The following is an 18,359-nucleotide window of genomic DNA, read 5'->3' as shown; positions in this document are numbered from 1 at the left end:
TGCGTGCAGCTAGCAATCGGTGGAGGTATGTACACAAAAAAGTTTCCTTACTTTTAAACAGTATACGTTATTTCTATGTGCCGTACCTGTGTTGCCCATGATGTGTAACGTGTCAGTTTCTGAAGTCAGTGTGAGGACAGTTCGACGTAACCAATGAAAGCGAGAAATTGCGGTTTGCTTATGGCACTGATTTCTTTCTTGAGTTTGCTCGTAGAGATTAGCTTTAATCGCTGTGAACAAAGCCAGCGTAATGAGTAGTCCTGTCCCAAGTTGTGGACCGCTGTCTCCTCGGATACATTGCTTATCACGAGGTTGTGGTTATGTTAGCAGTTCAGTCAGTTAAAATCGTCTGACGACAGAGTGTCTCGGTTTCCTATCATTCTTCATGCTGGCCACCGCCATCATTGCTTCGCATTACACGTAAGGAAAGTGGCCATCATACGTTCAATAATATTGTCAATCCGTCATTGTATAGACTGCTTGAGGGCGTCTATTGACGTATTGTCAATACCAGAAAAACTGACGAGCAGTACTGATGGCCCGAAAAATATTCTCAATGCGCACTGAGGTGGGCCTATTATTGACGGTTTGACGTTATTCGCCATTCAGTTGTTGGCAGAGCTTCGTGAACCAGCCACACAGCGCTAGTGTGCATTATTCATGTTACCAGTTCGTCGTTGAACACACCACCTCTCCGATTTAATTTTTGTATTAGTCTTTTAACAGAAAACAGTTTAGGAGGACTATATAGTAGTCGGATTTATCACTTTGCAATGATCAATTGATGATTCTCTACGGCATTGTTTTCTTCTTTAATTTGGAAACATAGTAGGCTTCTCCATGTGCTATGTATGCAATCGCTGCAAAATACGTATCAGCCTCGTCAAGTAATTTACGCCGGCCGCTGTGGCCGAGCGGTTCTAGCCGCTTCACTCCGAAACCGCGGTGCTGCTACTGCTGTGTGTGATGTTCTTCGGTTAGTTAGGTTTAAGTAGTTCTAAGTCTAGGGGACTGATGACCTCAGATGTTAAGTTCCATAGTGCTTAGACCCATTTGAACATAATTTACGCTAATTATCTGAATATATTATTGCAGGACAGATATGATTGCCTCTAAGGTTTCAATAACATTTTTGCTAATTGTGTTTGATGATATTGCAGCACTAAATTTCAAGCATTCGAATGATTTCCCTGTTGTCAGAAATCTGTTATACATACTCTCGTCGTCTGCGATTGCCTCTCCTGTTGTCGAATTTTGCTTTTCTATTTTACGCCGTATTAACTTTCATTATTTGTCGGAAGATGAAGAACACCTTTTGTTTCCGTGGTTAAGATTGCAGTCAGTAAATTAATATACGACAAGTAGCTTTTTTTCAAACATTATCGGAAGTATTGCCCTTTCTCGTTGTTTTCCATTGTTTAGCAGCTATAGCTGAAATATTTGCGGCGCACACATTTTTTTGGTGTTCAATATCTTAGTACTGCAAAATGATGAACAAGGAATAGCAAACTTCAAAATGCCGCGATCGCTTTAGACTAGCATTTGTGCAGGTTATGGCAACACAGTTTGCCGAAACTTGTAATCTGAATATACGCTCCACTAAGGAGACCGTGGCAGTTGGAAATTTGTTAATTCGATTTTCCTATCAATATAGCTCATCCCCAAAGTGGAAAAATGTCAAGCATGTATAACCTCGTAAATTCGCGTTGCCCACTGACGTACTGACAATATTATTCATGGTGAGAAGGTCGCTTTGTAATCATGAAGATATGAAAAACTAGTATTGTTAATAAATATTGAACGTGTGCAGGCTTTTTGACAGCACTTGTGAGGTAACGCGCCGTATGAATAACAGAGCTTCAGCTGGCAGCCGATGTGGCAACAATGTCGCCACAAGTGTCAAACTGCAACTATCATTTAATTTTAAATGGACGTTAGGGGTACACGAGTACTACGCGTTTTAGTTCCAGAACGTACCTATAGTCGCGACAGCAAAATCTAAATGTGTCGTTTGAATTGTTCAGTTATATGCCTATTGGCGAGCTTCTATTTCAGCACCTAACTAATCATTTTTTAACGGACTACCGCGATAATAGCTGCGGACACACGGGGGAGAAATATCTATAGATTGAACATAGCGTCTGTGCATATCACCAACATCAAACGGAATGCGTCACGTGACTTCTAGTACCGGATGGTTCTAATTAAAGTACAGCTGCTCGAACAGGTACAGAGTGGGCTGTAATTATCTTATGGCAGTGAAACTCAGCATGTATTACAGTGTGTTAATGTAGAACTGATTTACGCTGGAAAAAGTTAGTTCCAATTTTGGCCACTAGATGCAAATCTGACAATGTAAATGCAAGGAAAACGTATAGAAATATTTCCGTATTTAATGGGACGTGGGCAGAAAAACTCAAATGAGTGACAAAGGCTCAATGTTAACTTTATTATGAACTGCTACTTACACAATTTGTTCAATATGAGCACACGAAACGTCGGCAAGATGCTGCATTGCACCAGATTTGCACCTGGTGGCCAAAATTGAAACTAATTGGTTATCAGCATAAATCGGTTCCGCATTAACGCATCAGAACGTCTGCCAAGTTTCGCAGCCAGACGAGAATTACAGCCTACACTGGACCTATGTGAATAGATGTACTTTAATTATAATCACCGGCTACAGCGAGCTGTTAAGATTTTGTCGAAAGAGCAAAACTTTGAAATTATTCGTATTTTTCCTGTTTTTGGACCTTGAGCTATTAGCGAAAACAGCTGTGAAATAGCGAAAACAACTGTGAAAATTGTTGCTTAGGACACAATTCGAAATCGGGAGTCCGCAGCTCGTGGTCTAGTGGCTTGCGTTGCTACCTTTGGATCACCCCGATTCGATTCCCGGCCAGATCGGGGATTTTCTCCTCCCGGGGAATGAGTGTTTGTGTTATCCTCATCATATCATTACTAGGGAAGTGGCGAGATTGGAACTAGAAATATTGGGAACGTGTACGGGCGCTGATGACCACGATGTTGAGCGCCCCACAAACCAACATCATCATCATCATCGAAATCGGGGAAAGAGGAACATTTACTATTCACAGGTCAGCACCACAAATTCACGAGTTTCAAGGAAACGTATGTATGTAGCGACAGATATTCTGTTCTGCGCATAGGTAGTCTTACTCTAAGCTTGCAGGTGAGAAATACCAGTGCCTCCCAAGCGAATGGTGCACGGTGGGCCTCGTCATCTCAGTCACGTACAGCTTGCCAAAAAGAAATATCCCACTTGCATATGTTGGCCACTGAACGCCTCTTTTTTAAAACTGGCGAATGTATTTTTTATGAATATATTTAATTATATGGGCATTAGGTCATAGTAGGCATGTTTCTGTGATAAACTTTTAGTTTGTGTAATATGTATTTGCCAAAAATGTTGGTACCCTTGTGTTATATTAATTTAAACACATGGCTGACACTTATTTTTAAGTAACAGTTGGATTTTCAGCACAGCGCATCGCACTGAGCGTGCAAATCAACGGTTTTTAAAGCAAGTTCTTTTTTACATCTTGCTAATTATGGTATGTATTCTTCGTGTAGTTCACTTGTTGCCAGTGACATACACGCAGCGTAGATAAACAGGGACGTCACCAGTGATCGTAGTAACTGATGAGATGATGCTGCCATTGAGAGTCTATCAGCCTCACGCGCGCCCCGTAGAGGACAGCAATCTCTCCGCTTTGTGTTCGCGGTGATACATTTTGTTAATTTATTGCTCTCAACGCTGTGCTAGTAAGGATAGTGCTATAAGCAGAGTGTGTTGCTGAACGCACGCTGTCACGTGACACTATTGGTAGTTATTGATAATAACAAATGTAATACGTCTTTCTGCCCAGCGGACGGACAAACAAAATGGAACCATACCGCCGTTAGACATAATTTTGTCTTTTAGCCACCATGCTGCTCGAGTGAGACAAACTGTAACCTAAGTTAACCAATAGTTATTTAAATGACGGTGTCGGATACATAAATTAATAGTTTACCTTTCTGTCTTGTTTTTGTGTTTCATCTGTTCTATTGTAAATGTAGTTCGAGCGGAAACTGACGCTATGATTAGACTTTCGAGCGGAAACTGACGCAATGTTTACACTTCCAAAAGTCCAATGAACTATGAGTTTTTTATCGAATTCTATACAGTATACAATACGTGCAAATGACTTAATTTCAATCTTGACAATGATAAACTGAAAATCAGTTGACCATGAATAAATTGGAATCAGATTACAGCAACAGTATTAGTTTTATAAACGAAAATAAAATTTCAGGTAATACTGTAATCTGTTTCCAAGTCAGCACTAACGTTCCCGATGCGTGCATCACAATGTTCAACAGGTCTGACAAAAAAAATTGTTAGTAATGGCGGGAATCGAGTGCAGGTCATGCTCATCAATAAAGAAATAGGCAGTGGAACTGATTTACTTCACCATCGCCCATTATCCTTCATCATCTCTTGTCGAAGAATACTGTAACGTACAGTGAGTCCCAACGTTGTGACATACCTAGAACAAAACCATTTTGTCAGCAGTAATCAGCAAGGATTTCCTAAAAATTAAAACTCAGTTCGCTCGTTCTTCCTCTTCAGAGGCACTGAATCAGGAAAGCGTGAGAAAACAGCATTTAGAATTTTTCACATTGCTTTGAATTTAGTACTACTGAAGAAAGTCGTTTCCAAGAAGGAAACAACGGGTGACTAATTGCCATTTGCGTATTGCTCACTCACCTCGGGACTTCAGAAAGTAAGTTACACTTGTTCCACGCTACGACCATTGCGCAACAAGGGTGACACTTGCTGAGAAGAAAGTACGTGCTCCTGCAGACACAGTTCTGCTGCGGTGCGGATAACAGGAGCATCACAGTGAGCGACTGAAATGCCGCGCAACTGGAAACGTACTCAAAAGTTGAAGTTCGTGGGCAGTACGATTCTTGTGGGTAAAGCTCTGGATAGCACCCAGATTCACCGTGAAACCCTAGCGGTATATGGACCGAATTCAATTTCGTGTCCAGCAGCAGCGAAGTAAATTCGATCGACCGCATTGTAATTCTCAGCCAATGTCGTGTTTGGATGGGGTATGGATTGGCATGCTGTCAGCACAGCCCTCTCCCCCTCGTCGTCATTTTTCTTCACCTTGAATTCGCTGCAAATGGGTTGAGTGGCTCCTCAGTTGGCAGTTGGCCTGACGACACTGAGTGCACCCCGGACCAGTCCACCCACCAAGGAAAAATTCCTGACAGTACCGGAAATCGAGCATGGCTCCTCCAAATGGCGGTCAGCCGCGCTGACCACTCAGCAAGGGAGGGGGACTAGATATGAAGGGGGCTATTGAAATTGTGCCAACAATTTGACGAAGACAGCATAGATGGTGATCAGGAAGTTCAGATCTTGTCCATGCGATCTCCATCTTTTCACAAGCTGAAAAGAAAGAGAGATTTCCCACCGATGAGGCTGTTCACACAGCGTTTCTCAAATGGATAAGTGACCAAGGAGTGGTTCAAGTGGCTCTGAGCACTATGGGACTCAACTGCTGTGGTCATCAGTCCCCTAGAACTTAGAACTACTTAAACCTAACGAACCTATGGACATCACACACATCCATGCCCGAGGCAGGATTCGAACCTGCGACCGTAACGGTCACGCGGTTCCAGACTGAAGCGCCTAGAACCGCACGGCCACACAGGCCAGCAACCAAGGAGTGGCTTTCTATCGTTGAGGAACTGGACGACTGGTAGAACGTTCTGACCGTTGTTAACAGACACTTTGCATAATGTTGAAAAATAGTGACATGTATCTGTGTAACTTAGAAGTGTAGTGCAGCATTCAGTACACGTTACTTGGCCTTTCATAATAATGTGTACCTTACTTTTTGCAGTCTCCTCCTACAGACTGAAAGTATATAAGGGACGTTGAAAAAGAAACGAGCCAAAGGCATAATTACAGAAACCAATACCTGTGACACAAGGCGGTGAATGGCTGTCTCGTAAAATCCCCGGGGCTGCGAAGTTAACCAGTTCCGCCCGTACACCTGGACGTCATCGTCCACACGAGTTCAGGAAAGGTTACACTGACGTCCTTCTTTGACCAAGAAGGCCCCCTTCTGATTCACTTCCTGCAGTACGGGACAATAGTGAATGACCAGCACTACTCGCAAACCCTGACAACCCTTCGCCATGCGATCAAATCAGAACGACCAGGCAATCTCACCCGTTGGGTCAATCTGCTCCATGACAATGCAAAGCCTCATACGGCCAACACAGTCGCGGCACTCCTGCAAAAATTCAAATGTGAGGTTCCCGGCCGCCCTCCATACAGTCCGGATATCTCTCCCAGTGATTACGCCATTTTTGGTCCCCTTAAAAAAGGCTCTGAGGGGCAACGATTCACCTCGGACGACGAAGTCCACCTATACGTGCGGAACTGGTTAACATCGCAGCCCGGGGAATTTTATGAGACAGACATTCACCGCCTTGTGTCACAGTGGGACAAGTGCCGCAACAGCCAGCGTCAATACTTCTCGGTTTACTTGCCGTACCAGATTCGGATAAAATCTGAAGCTTTCGATGACTGCCTCCACAAAGTCGTTAGCGGCCAAGTCTGACACCTAACAACAATGATGAAAGCAATAATGATCGTCAGATTGGGATTTTATCCGAATTTGACGCGGACAATGATGCAGGCGATCATCGAAAGCTTGGGATTTTATCCGAATTTAACGCAACAAGTAAACTAAGAGCGTTTTATCGAAACACTCCGTCGCTGTGGACCTGGTAGCCACAGTGAGCAATTTTTAAATTTTAACTAATCCCTTATTGAGTACAACTATTACGTTTTTCTATAGTTTACATACTTCAAGGAGTGTTTAGTGACATTTAAAATAACTATTTAATAATAATATTTACCACAGCTGGATCTTTGAAGCAGTGGCAGTACGTTTCCTTTAACAGCAGACACGCTAGATAAAAGAAAAAGAAACGAAAAATTCTCCGCAATAGCAAAAGGTTGCAAAAAGCTCGGCAAACAAAGCCACATGTCAATTTGCTACTAATGACTAAACGCATTGTTTTGTCTTTCCTCTCCGCTCCTTGCTTTTTACGTTTACCCGCTTTGTAAGGACATGGTTTCTCTGATTTACGCCAGATCTTTCACGTTAGCGATTCTCAATCCTACTACCGGGAGACAGTGTGCTTTGACTTGGCAATCTGCGTAACAAAGCAAGTTTAAATTTGCTTCCTGGAAGCTGCCATTCTGTTGAAAAACACGGAGAGAAAGTCTAGTTAAAAAGATTCTACTTGAGGCAACAGCTCAGTGAATACGTTATTTAATGCGAACAATGATGCCACGGAATCACTTGCTCTTAGTTATCTGCTGCATTTTAAACAACAGATCGGAAGAAATGGAATTCAATTAAAACATACTGAATATGCTGTGCATTCAGTGAAAAGTAATTTAAACGGCTAACGTTCGCTCTACAGTGTAATGGAAACGTAACTGGCAAATGACGTAGTAACTACTTCACAACCCATAAAATTTGCAAAATGTTGCAGTGGATGTTTATATCTAAGTTAGTCACAACTTAATCATCTTTTCTGAGATAGTTGTGCAGTTTTACTAGCAAAAGCTAGTTATTTAATCTTTAACTACACAAGCCTAAATACAAATATATATCATAAGTACACGCGCGGTGTATTCTTTACCCCAGACTAAAATGTGGCTAAAAATCACCAAAATGTGAAAGAAAAAGCACAGAAAAATAGCATGTCTTCTTTATTCAACACTAAATACAAAGATATTAGTTGGTACACCTTGCAAAAATGGATATATGTTCCACATCTCCTCCTAAACTGCTAGGTCGATTTGAACCAAAGTCGACACACATTCACTTACTGTATGGAAAAAAGCGCTGTTGGAGTAACAACCACCTATTTATCAAAGGGATGGTGATAGAGAGGAAAAGGAAGTGTATCCCATGACTCACAGATACCAATTCATTATTTCCTTACTCACTTGCAGTAAACCTTACACATAATTTTAAACTATTGAGACATTTCTTCTCTGTGACACCACATACAAATTGGTGAAAGGAAAAAAGTTTATCGCTTACTACTATTCATGCACTAAAATTATCGCATCACGCATAAGGTTTTAATTTATTAGTTCTTCACTAACTCTATTCCTAACACTCTTCGCTGACAGTATCCAAATATGCCGCAGAATATACCTGCAAAATTATATTGCTGTGTGACACATAGTTCATTATATAAGACGTCATGAACATCGACGACGTGAAAACAGAACTGCGGGTGAAATTCGCTAGGGGTACAGGTGGAATATGTGTACAACTACGGGTGAAATATGTTAAATATATGTGAAATATGTGTGACATGTGCGTGTATGGGTAATGCCGTGAGTAAAACCTCTGGATAGATGTCAATCAAACTTGATACTTAGAAAGAAATACTGCTGAGGTAAGAACCACCAACCACCTATTGGGATGGGGCTGTGGACAGAAGTGGGTGGCAGAGGAGGACTTGGAAAGACAGGGGAAGAAGGAAATAAATAAATGTTGTATGGCACCACAGCCTGGTACAAGTCTTTCAATTGGACGCCACCTGGCGACCTGCGTGTTTTTAAAGCCAACGGCATCCGCTTCTTCCTGGACGGTCCCCCATCCAAGTACTAGCCGGGCACAATGCCGCCTAACTTAAGCGATGTTAAGGGGGGGGGGTTACCAGTGTTACCAACGTGGCAAGGCTGGCTGTCGAGGAGAAGGAAGAAAAGGACAAAAGTATTGTGGAGGAGGAGATCGACAGAGACAGAGAGGTAGTGGGAAAGGGTGAGAGGGGAGACATGGACAGAGAAAGGGGGGGGGGAGATCAAGATGGACAGAGAAAGGGAATAGAAGAAGATGGAGAGAGGGAGGGGGAGGAGGAATCAGAGAGAGATGGAGGAAGAAATGGACAGCGAACGGCAGGATGAGAGAACAGGAGGAGATGGACAGAGACAGTGGGAAAGAGGATGGCGAGAGGGGGGAGGGAAAGAGGAGGGGGAGGAGATCGACTAATAGAAAACTGCAATAAATACGTTACCAGGCAACTCAGCTAGTCGACATATAAACGATTCAATTTGTACATTGTTCCATAGCCCCTCCATATAATTTACATTGATGATAAATGACTGCCGTTCGAAATTAGGCGGAAATACATTCACTAAATGCGAGTATCGTGGCGCAGCTATACTGGTTACCGATGTTCTGCCTGTTGGGAAGATATGAAAATTTGTCCCCAACTGTGACTCGAAGCCGGATTTCTCGCTTATAGCGAGCAGTCGCCTTAATATTAGGTTATCCGCACATGCTTCCCCGACCGACCCAAACTTCCATGTCACACTGTCTGCATCTCTATACCATTTTCTCTTACTTTCGTCAGTGAATGCTCGCAATTTAATCCTGTATTCCCGTATCAGTGAGAATAAGACTACGGGACGTCGAGACCTATGAATTATCATCTAATGATCGCCCCGACACATAACACTTCCAACGATGATGACTCAAAACCGTTCGAAAATGTATCTAAATCAATCTGCGTCAGGTACAGCTGTTCTGCCTGTTAGTGACTATTAAAATTTGTGCCAAACCGGGTCTCGAACCTGAATTTCCTGCTTAACGCGAGCGGTGGCATCATCAGTAGGCCAATCGTGCACGCTCTACCAACATGTGCACTTAATACAGGTGGCGCCAACTTATTCGCTTTCGGCGAATTTATTTAGATATCCCTCCACATATATTAAGAAAGCTGTGTCATTATCACGATCAGTCTTCACTCTCTAGAGAAGTGATCACTAACTTTCTGTCTTATGTGTACTGGTATTTTCTGTGCGAGGGGCGTTCAATAAGTAGTGAAACACATTTCTTTCTGAAAGCAGGTTGGTTTTATTCAGGATTCCAATACACCATATTCTTCCCAATCTTTTGGCAACAAACCTCTGTTTTTCAACCTAATGTCACTTCAGTGCGACGGCCTTGCGCCACCTATATGCCCGCGTGGTACCAGTCTACTGGTCGACGTCAGAGCCAACGTCCTGCTGCATCAATAATCTCTCAATCATCCACGTACTGCTTCCCGCAGAGTGCATCCTTCACTAGGCCAAACAGTTGGAAGTATGAAGGTGCGAGATCTGGCCTGTAGGGTGGATGAGGAAGAACAGTCCAATGAAGTTTTGTGAGCTCGTCACGGGTCCACAGACTTGGGTGAGGCCTTGTGTTGTCATGGAGAAGGAGACGTTCGTTCGCAGTTTTGTGATGATGGCGCTGAAGTCGTTCCTTCTATTTCCTCAGGGTAGCGCAGTACACTTCAAAGTTGATCGTTGCACTGTGAGGGAGGAATCCAAACAGAATAGCCCCTTCAGAGCCCCAGAAGACCGTCGTCATGACTTTACCAACCTAGCAAGCGGCTTTGAACTTTTTCTTCGGAGGAGAGGTGGTGTTGGGCCACTTCACGGATTGCAGTTTTGTTTCCGCTTCAAAGAGATGGCCTCATGTTTCATAGCCTGTTACGATGCTTTATAAAAAATGACACTATCAGTCTCGTAGCGCCCAAGCAATTCTGCACAGATGGTCCTTCCTTGCTCTTTATGGTCTTCTGTTAGGCGGCGAGGAACGTAGCGGGCACACACCTTTGAGGTCCACATTTTGTGGACGAGTGTGTCACCACTACCAACAGAGACGTCCAGTTGAGTTGCGACGTGACTGATTGTGATCTGTCGATCACCTCGACTGTTCCGACATTGCATGTATCACATCTGTGTGCGGCCAGCTGGCATGTGGGAAATCAGATAGGTCATTGTGACCTTCTTGCGATGACGACAGTCGCCTCATCCAATTACCATGTTTTCGTTCACTTCCAAGTCTTCTTAGACATTTGCACGTACCTATGAATATGTGTGATGCTTTAGTTTCCTCCAAATGAAATTCAGCTTGGAACGCACCTCTGTTGCAGACGCCATTTTCAATGTTACGGGTAGACCGCCACCCATCGGAACTTCGTGAAACTATAGGGGCTCAAGCGGAAATATTCCATACTGTCCTGCAAAAAATTCGCCATTTTTTCAACTGCAATTGGCAGAGAAAAAAGGTGTTGCATTACTTGCTAAACGCTCCTCACACATGAGCGTTCTTTTATCTTTCACAACAGAAGCACCAACATCAATGTTGATTCGTAGCTCATCCTGTTGTTCTCGCCGTCTTTTATATCGCCTAAAAGAAGTTGAGTGTGTGGAGCCAAATTTTGAAACTCAGCTCTTTCTTCAAGGAGTTGTTAGGAGAAGAGATATTTCGTCATCAGTAAATAGGCAATTCATGTGAAGGCCAGTCTCAGAAGTTAACAGGCAGACGTGTGTATAAGGATGGTATGGGTGAGGAATCGTTGGATAACAGGAAAAATACGCTGTGGTGACAAGAATCTTGGGATAGCGATATGCACATGTACTGTACATATGGCGATAGTGTCGCGTGCAGGTATAAAAGGACGGTGCAGTTTTAGAGTTGTCATTTGTACTCAGGTTATCCATGTGAAATAGTTTCGAGGTGATTATGGTCGAATGACGGGAATTGAACACGGAATGGTAGTTGGAGCTTGATGCGTGGGACATTCCATTTAGGAGTTCTTTAAGGTATTCGATATCCCAAGGTCCAGAGCGTTGAGTGTGTGACGAGAATACCAAATTGCAGCCGATGAACAAGGTTTGTGAGTCGTGCTTGGGTGGCTCAGTCGGTAGAATACTTGCCCGCCAACACCCCTACAGTTTTAATCTGCCAGGAAGCTTCATATTAGCGCACACTCCGCTGCAGAGTGAAAATTTTATTGAGGAAACATGCCCCCAGTCTGTGGTGAAAGCATGTCTCGGCAGTATCCTTTCTTCCAGTTCTGCAAGTATCGCAGGATGGCTTCTGTGAAGTTTGGATGCTAGGAGACGAGGTACTGCGAAATAGAAGCCGTGTGGACGGTTCTTGATACGTGCTTGGGTAGTTCAGTTGGTAGAGCTCTTGCCGGCGGAAGGCAAAGATCCTGAGTTCGAGTCTCGCTGCACAGTGAAAATTTCTTTCAGGATGTTCCGCAGCTGTTTGAACATTTGATCCAGACTGCGGCAGATCGGTGTCCTGGCAGCCTTGAAACTGACCGAGGAGGTTAATTTCAGAATAAATGTTACGAGTCAGTAACGGAGCAATATGGAATAAAACCTTACTCAGCATTCACTAACGTGAAAGTGAGTATTACGGAGGATATGAACGAACCATTAAGATGCATATGTGGATGAAATTTAATCTTTGTGATTTATACAAATGGCTAGAATTTCTCCCACATTTTGTTGAGGACTGTATTCGAGCTGTACATCGTACGACTAAGATGTATGTGGCAGTGGACTTCTAAATACAGCGTACAAAAGTATTAAGATGGTGGATACATGCAACTCAAGCTCATTGTATGTGATTTAGTGCGTATTTCGAAATGCAAAATTGCTTTTGAAAGTCTTACCTACTGAACTGGTCAGTTAAGAAATATACTCTGGTTCAAGTGCAGAGGACAAACCCAAGAACTTACATCTTAATGGACAGTGACGGTGACGATATCACAGGGGTTTTTATACACGGAGGAATTACAGAAACGTTTTGAACTGGTGTTTCTTTAGAACGTGCCATAAGGCATTGTGGAGTGAAGGGATTAGTGAAATACCTTTGATTTCCATCATCACAAAACAGTTATGGTGAATGTTTGCAATTTGGTGGTGGTGGTATTCCAAGTAAACTGTTAGTTAAGCTTCATATTTCTGGATACAATTTGTGTGTACCTGGAAAGAATGCACAAAGCGCTAATGATGAACTACAGGAATCTAAAAGGTATAACGTAATGAGGAAGCCCATCGCTATCAGTAATGCACTAAATTTATAACCATACAAGAAATGACTTGAATAGTTCACTAAAGGAGAAGTCTCCTAATCGTACGACCAGGGAGATCTGGAATGTACTGTGTTGTATAAATAGCCTACATCTCATGTAGCAACCTCTTCAGCTCAGAGTAGCACCTGCAACCTACGCCCTCAATTGTTTGGTGAATGTATTCCACTCTCTGCCTTGCTCTACGGTTTTTACCCTCTGCAGCTCCATCTAGTTCCATGGAAGTTATTCTGTAATGTATTAACAGATGTCCTGCCATCCTGTCTCTTCGTCTTGTAAGTGTTTTCCGTATACTCCTTTCGTCGCCGATTCTCTGAAGAACTTCCTCATTCCTTACCTCATCAGTCCACCTAATTTTCTACATTCTTCTGTAGCACCATATCTCAAATGCTTCGATTCTCTTTTCTCCAGTTTTTGCATAGTCCATGTTTCACTACTATACAATGCTGTGCTCCAAACGAACATTCTCAGGAATTTGTTCCACAAATTAAGGCGTATCTTTGATACCGATAGACTTCCCTTGGCACCTATGCTGGTTAAATACAACAAAGTCGTAAATTGATTACTCCCCATATCCAAGATGTTGAAAAAATTGCAAAATGTTTGCTAAATACGTATGTAATGCAAGAAGTATGATGTTAACGTAGCTAGCAAAGCCTCTATTCTAAGCTAATTAATGTGACATCACATACATCTGCAGTGTAAAAGAGAGTGGAGGTTAATTGCTTCATACACACATATTCACTAAATTTGTGCACAGAGTTCTGAAGTATGTACCCCAATCCTCAATTTCCACATCTAATAAGAGTTGACATTTAAAAAATTAGGCCTAATAATTCAATGGTAAATTTGCCCTGACCAGTTTTACAACTGTAGCAAAATGTGTATTAGCTCAGCAGGCAAATAGACAGACTGAATGTAACTAATTAGGCCTGCTTTTGATGTAAGTCACAAAACACACTTGAAGTATGTATTTCCACACTTAAATCGTTCTCGAGCACCATTTTAGGAGGAAGAAAAATAACGCATCGTGCTATTCGTTAGAAACAGTACAAACGATGACACTATTCATTACCAGTTACTGGTATTATTACATATAGCGTACTGAAGGCTATGTAAATAAGAGCATTTTGCAATAAATATGCTCTCTAAAAGCTTTATAGACCGCATTTGTCCTATATTATTGCTCACAATAGTCTAGAAAATACTTCAGAAACGTGAAAAGTGCGATTTTCATGTGGCAGTGGTATCAAAACACGTAAAGCGTGTATTGAGTCTGTGCAGTTGCTTTTCCGAAAATTCTGGCTCGTGAAAATAAATACCTGTAGCCAACTACACCATTACAAACACACACACAACACAATTGTCTTATTAGGGAAGGAAGGAAGGAAGAAATAAGGTGTTCTTATTACCAGATACTACTTAGACCACAGAAGAACCTGTACTATTTCTAAACACACGACCAAAGGCAGTAACACTGAGGGATGCGATATTCCCAAAGACAATGTCAGCGTCAATATCTCCGAAAAATACCATACATTGAGAGAAGTTTCACACTCTTCAAGCACAAATTAAACACTACTAAATCTAATTTGACTTTACAAGTGATTAAATTGTATGTTTATAAGCAAAATCGTTATGAAAATACGATTTCGTACGTCTTCCAGGCACAAAGAACAATTATAATATGCCTGATGTCTAACACAATACATTGTATGACGACCCTTCACGGCTAAAAACGGTAAACAAATACCACAACGTATACTATAGAGATGTTATTATCTATAACGTAAATATATGTAAACATGGAAGACGTTGTGATGTAAACAATTTGTGGACCACAAATGGAAATGACGATAGAGATTCTACCAACGAATTATGCTGCCTCTACTGAAGTACACACTTGATATTAAGTCGTGAGCCACATCGTTCATGTTCGTACCTGCAATAACCATGGCTTATAGAAAACGGCTCTAAATATTACAAGGTATGATACATCAATATTGCAGTGCGACAGCATGACAGTGTCGATTTGCAGGGACCTGATATCGAATTCGTAATACACGGAAAACAGAGACGAAATAATATGATTAAAGCAGAAATAGCGATGAGGCGTTACCAGTAATTGCCAGTGTATATAACAGGGTTGTTGAAAAGGAAGATACAGGTCGCTGTGTACATACCTGAACAGTCTTGCACAGAGAACAAACACGCGATCCATTTTGTAGCGGTCTCTAGCCAAGTAATCCGTGTTCATTACCCAAGGAAGACGTAAAAATTATCTTGTTGTCACATGTCTGGTCATTTTATAAAATGTGTGAGTTGGTTACCAATAACTTTACTCTCTTGCTGGGCTTGTGCTTTGACACACACAGAATGTACATTAAGTCCGGGAACACTTTCAATTATTTATTGCACAAGAACCAAACATTGTACAGGTATCATACATATGTCATTTTTAAGAGAAACATTGAAAGTTTTTTTTCCATGTATAACGCCACAGCATAGTTCGGTAATTTGCCGATAGTCAGCGCTAGTAGCAAACTTGGCGAGTTCAGGTGCGAAGCGAGCATTCTGTGTATTGGAGTTCGACAAAAATAAGTGTGCTACAGCTGTTCAACGGGTGTTTGGAACCAAGTACGGTAAGAAGCCACCAACAAGAAAGGCCATTTACGTACAAATTCGTTAAGACGGGTTGCGTGTGCTCGGCAAAGAGAAAAGGACGTCACAGTGTGAGCAAAGTGAATGCGGAGTGCCTACGAGAGATATTCATAAGGAGTGCAAGGTAATCGGTGCGTTGTGCATCCCGTGAACTCGAAATGGCTCCAATGACAGTGTGGAAAGTCTTGCGACAGAAGCTGTCTATGAAATCATTCAAATTGGAACTAGTGGAGAAACTCATTGACGACGACAAAGACAAGCGTTTTGAGTTTTGTTCGCAGTTGCAACAATTGAATGAGGATGGAGATGGCATTGTTGATCGCTTAATTTTTAGCAACGAAGCCACTTTTCACACTAATGGGAAAGTGAACAGGAATAACTGTCGAATCTGTGGTACAAAGCATCCACACGAACGCACTGAATTAGAGCGTGATTCCCCAAATGTAAATGTTTTTTGTGCCTTGTAACGTCGAAAAATGTATGGACCATTCTTCTTCGCCGAGAGCACTGTCACTGGATATTCCTACTTGGAAATGTTGCAGCAATGGCTGATGCCTCAAATGTAATCGGACTTTCCGTTCATCTCTTACCAGGATGGGGCTCCACCCCATTTTCATCGTGAAGTTCGTGGGTACCTGAAAACACAGAGCTGCCACATCTATAGATCGGCCGTGCTACAGAAGGGGACAGCTGTTTCAGGAAATGGCCTCCACAATCACCAGATCTCACTCCGAGTGACGTTTTTCTGTGGGGACACATTAGAGATCTGGTGTATGTACCGCCTCTACCACGTGATGTAGCAGAGCTCTGGGAGAGGATACGGGAAGCGACTGCCATAGTCGGCGATGCCATGCTGGGACGGGTATGGCCTGAATTCCATTACCGTATTGACGTCTGCCGGGTCACTCATGGTTTGCATATCGAATGTTTGTAAAAAAAAAAAATACTTTCAGAGTTTCTCTTCAAAATGCAATGTGTATGACATCTGTACAATGTTCAGTTTTTGTACAATAAAAACTGAAAGTGTTCCTGGACTTGATGTACACCCTGCATAATACGCAAGTTTTGCTCTGCAACTGGAGATCACCCGTGTTAAACAGTCGTCCCTAACTCTCCTAACATAAAGTATAACCCTAGATGTTGCTGTATATGCGAGATGTCCTCCAAGCGGACACTATGCTCCACCTAGGGAAACCTTTATCGAAATACTGAAGAACGCCGGTTCCGTTAACGTAGATATATAGTGTAGATTCGTTAAGTAGAAGAGTATGTGAGTTCCATATGCTCTGTGTATAATTAATGGCATCCTAGCATATTCTGCAGAAAATCGCGAGGAATCATAACGTAATGGGGTAATTTAATGGTAAATTCCGCGATATGTGTGTGACAGAGTACCAGTTTGCGAAGGACAGACTGTACCAGTGATAGTATTGGGAAGAAAACGCTTCCGCTGTTATAATAGAGCACTTCCAAAGACAGCACTTCTGTTGGAGTCAGATTAGCGTATTTTTGTTGTATGCAGATAGTATATAGTTAATGGTCTACCTGTACACCAGAAGACAAACAGCAGAAACGTTGTTAAACACCACATAACTAATGTTCAAGTTATTTTTAACTGACACCATATGGAGCTTCTGGCACATGGTAGCGGTAATCTTATTCAACACTCGCCGTTGTCAAATCGCAACATAGTGTTGCCTGAAACACCATAGTACAGGAGACTTCCAATCCAGTGCTAGCAGAACCGACAGAGTCACAGCATAGAAGTGTAGGAGACATATTGCCGGATTGGATGTTCCAGTATAATGAGTGGAACCTACTATAATTGAGTAATAGTAAATTGTCTTCTGTTATGCAGTTCTCACGTGCTGTAAGCGATTTGACTGTAACAGGAAGCTGGAGCTGCAGCGGTGTTAGTGATACACAACAAGCCGATACTACTGACATAGTAGTCTCAAAACATGTAATTCTATGTATAATACCTCATGAAGTTCACGTGGATGGTTGTACATATGCAAAACTTTAGAAAGCCTACCAGCTTACGTCACAATAGTAGCATTATAACGTGGCGATATAAATAGTGTTTGCAATTGCGAATTCCCAGCTAAGGTCTGCACCTCATAGTCCGAACGTTGCTGCAGATGATTCAGGCACTCAAAAAAAGACCTTTTTTAATAGACATTAATAGACACCATGAAGTTCGTGGACAGGGTTAGGATCTGCATATGGCTAGATATGTGAACTTGCTTACAAAAAAAGACATTTACTGTGCTTTACAATATGTACCAATTAACTTGAGAGCTGTAGAGTCGATCATGGTACAAAGGCAAGAAATACTGTATTAGCTGATATTATCTTAATTAAGTTGAATGAATTTTCTAACTGTAGATACACTTCCAACAAACAGTACATGAGGAAACGAAGAGTGCACATTTAACACAAATAGAAAGGTGTCCACATGAATGGAACAATGCGCCCATCTCGTCCTGACAGCTAATTTTACACAGATGAGTACTTTCAGCAACATGCTGTTCAGATGACACTGCTTTCCTCAGACTATCTGCCCCAAGTTTAATATTTAATATGTTGTTTGCTGTAATTATAGCATTTTTCGTTCAATAGATAGTATCCACAAAATGAGTGTCCTTTACACCAATCAGAAACACACATTTGGAGAATCGCAGTGTGTATGCTTCCAT

Source organism: Schistocerca piceifrons, chromosome 4 (assembly GCF_021461385.2).
Source record: "Schistocerca piceifrons isolate TAMUIC-IGC-003096 chromosome 4, iqSchPice1.1, whole genome shotgun sequence".
Classification (NCBI taxonomy): Eukaryota; Metazoa; Arthropoda; class Insecta; order Orthoptera; family Acrididae; genus Schistocerca; species Schistocerca piceifrons.
The sequence above is the reverse complement of the archived record's forward strand: the minus strand, read 5'-3'. Positions refer to the sequence as shown.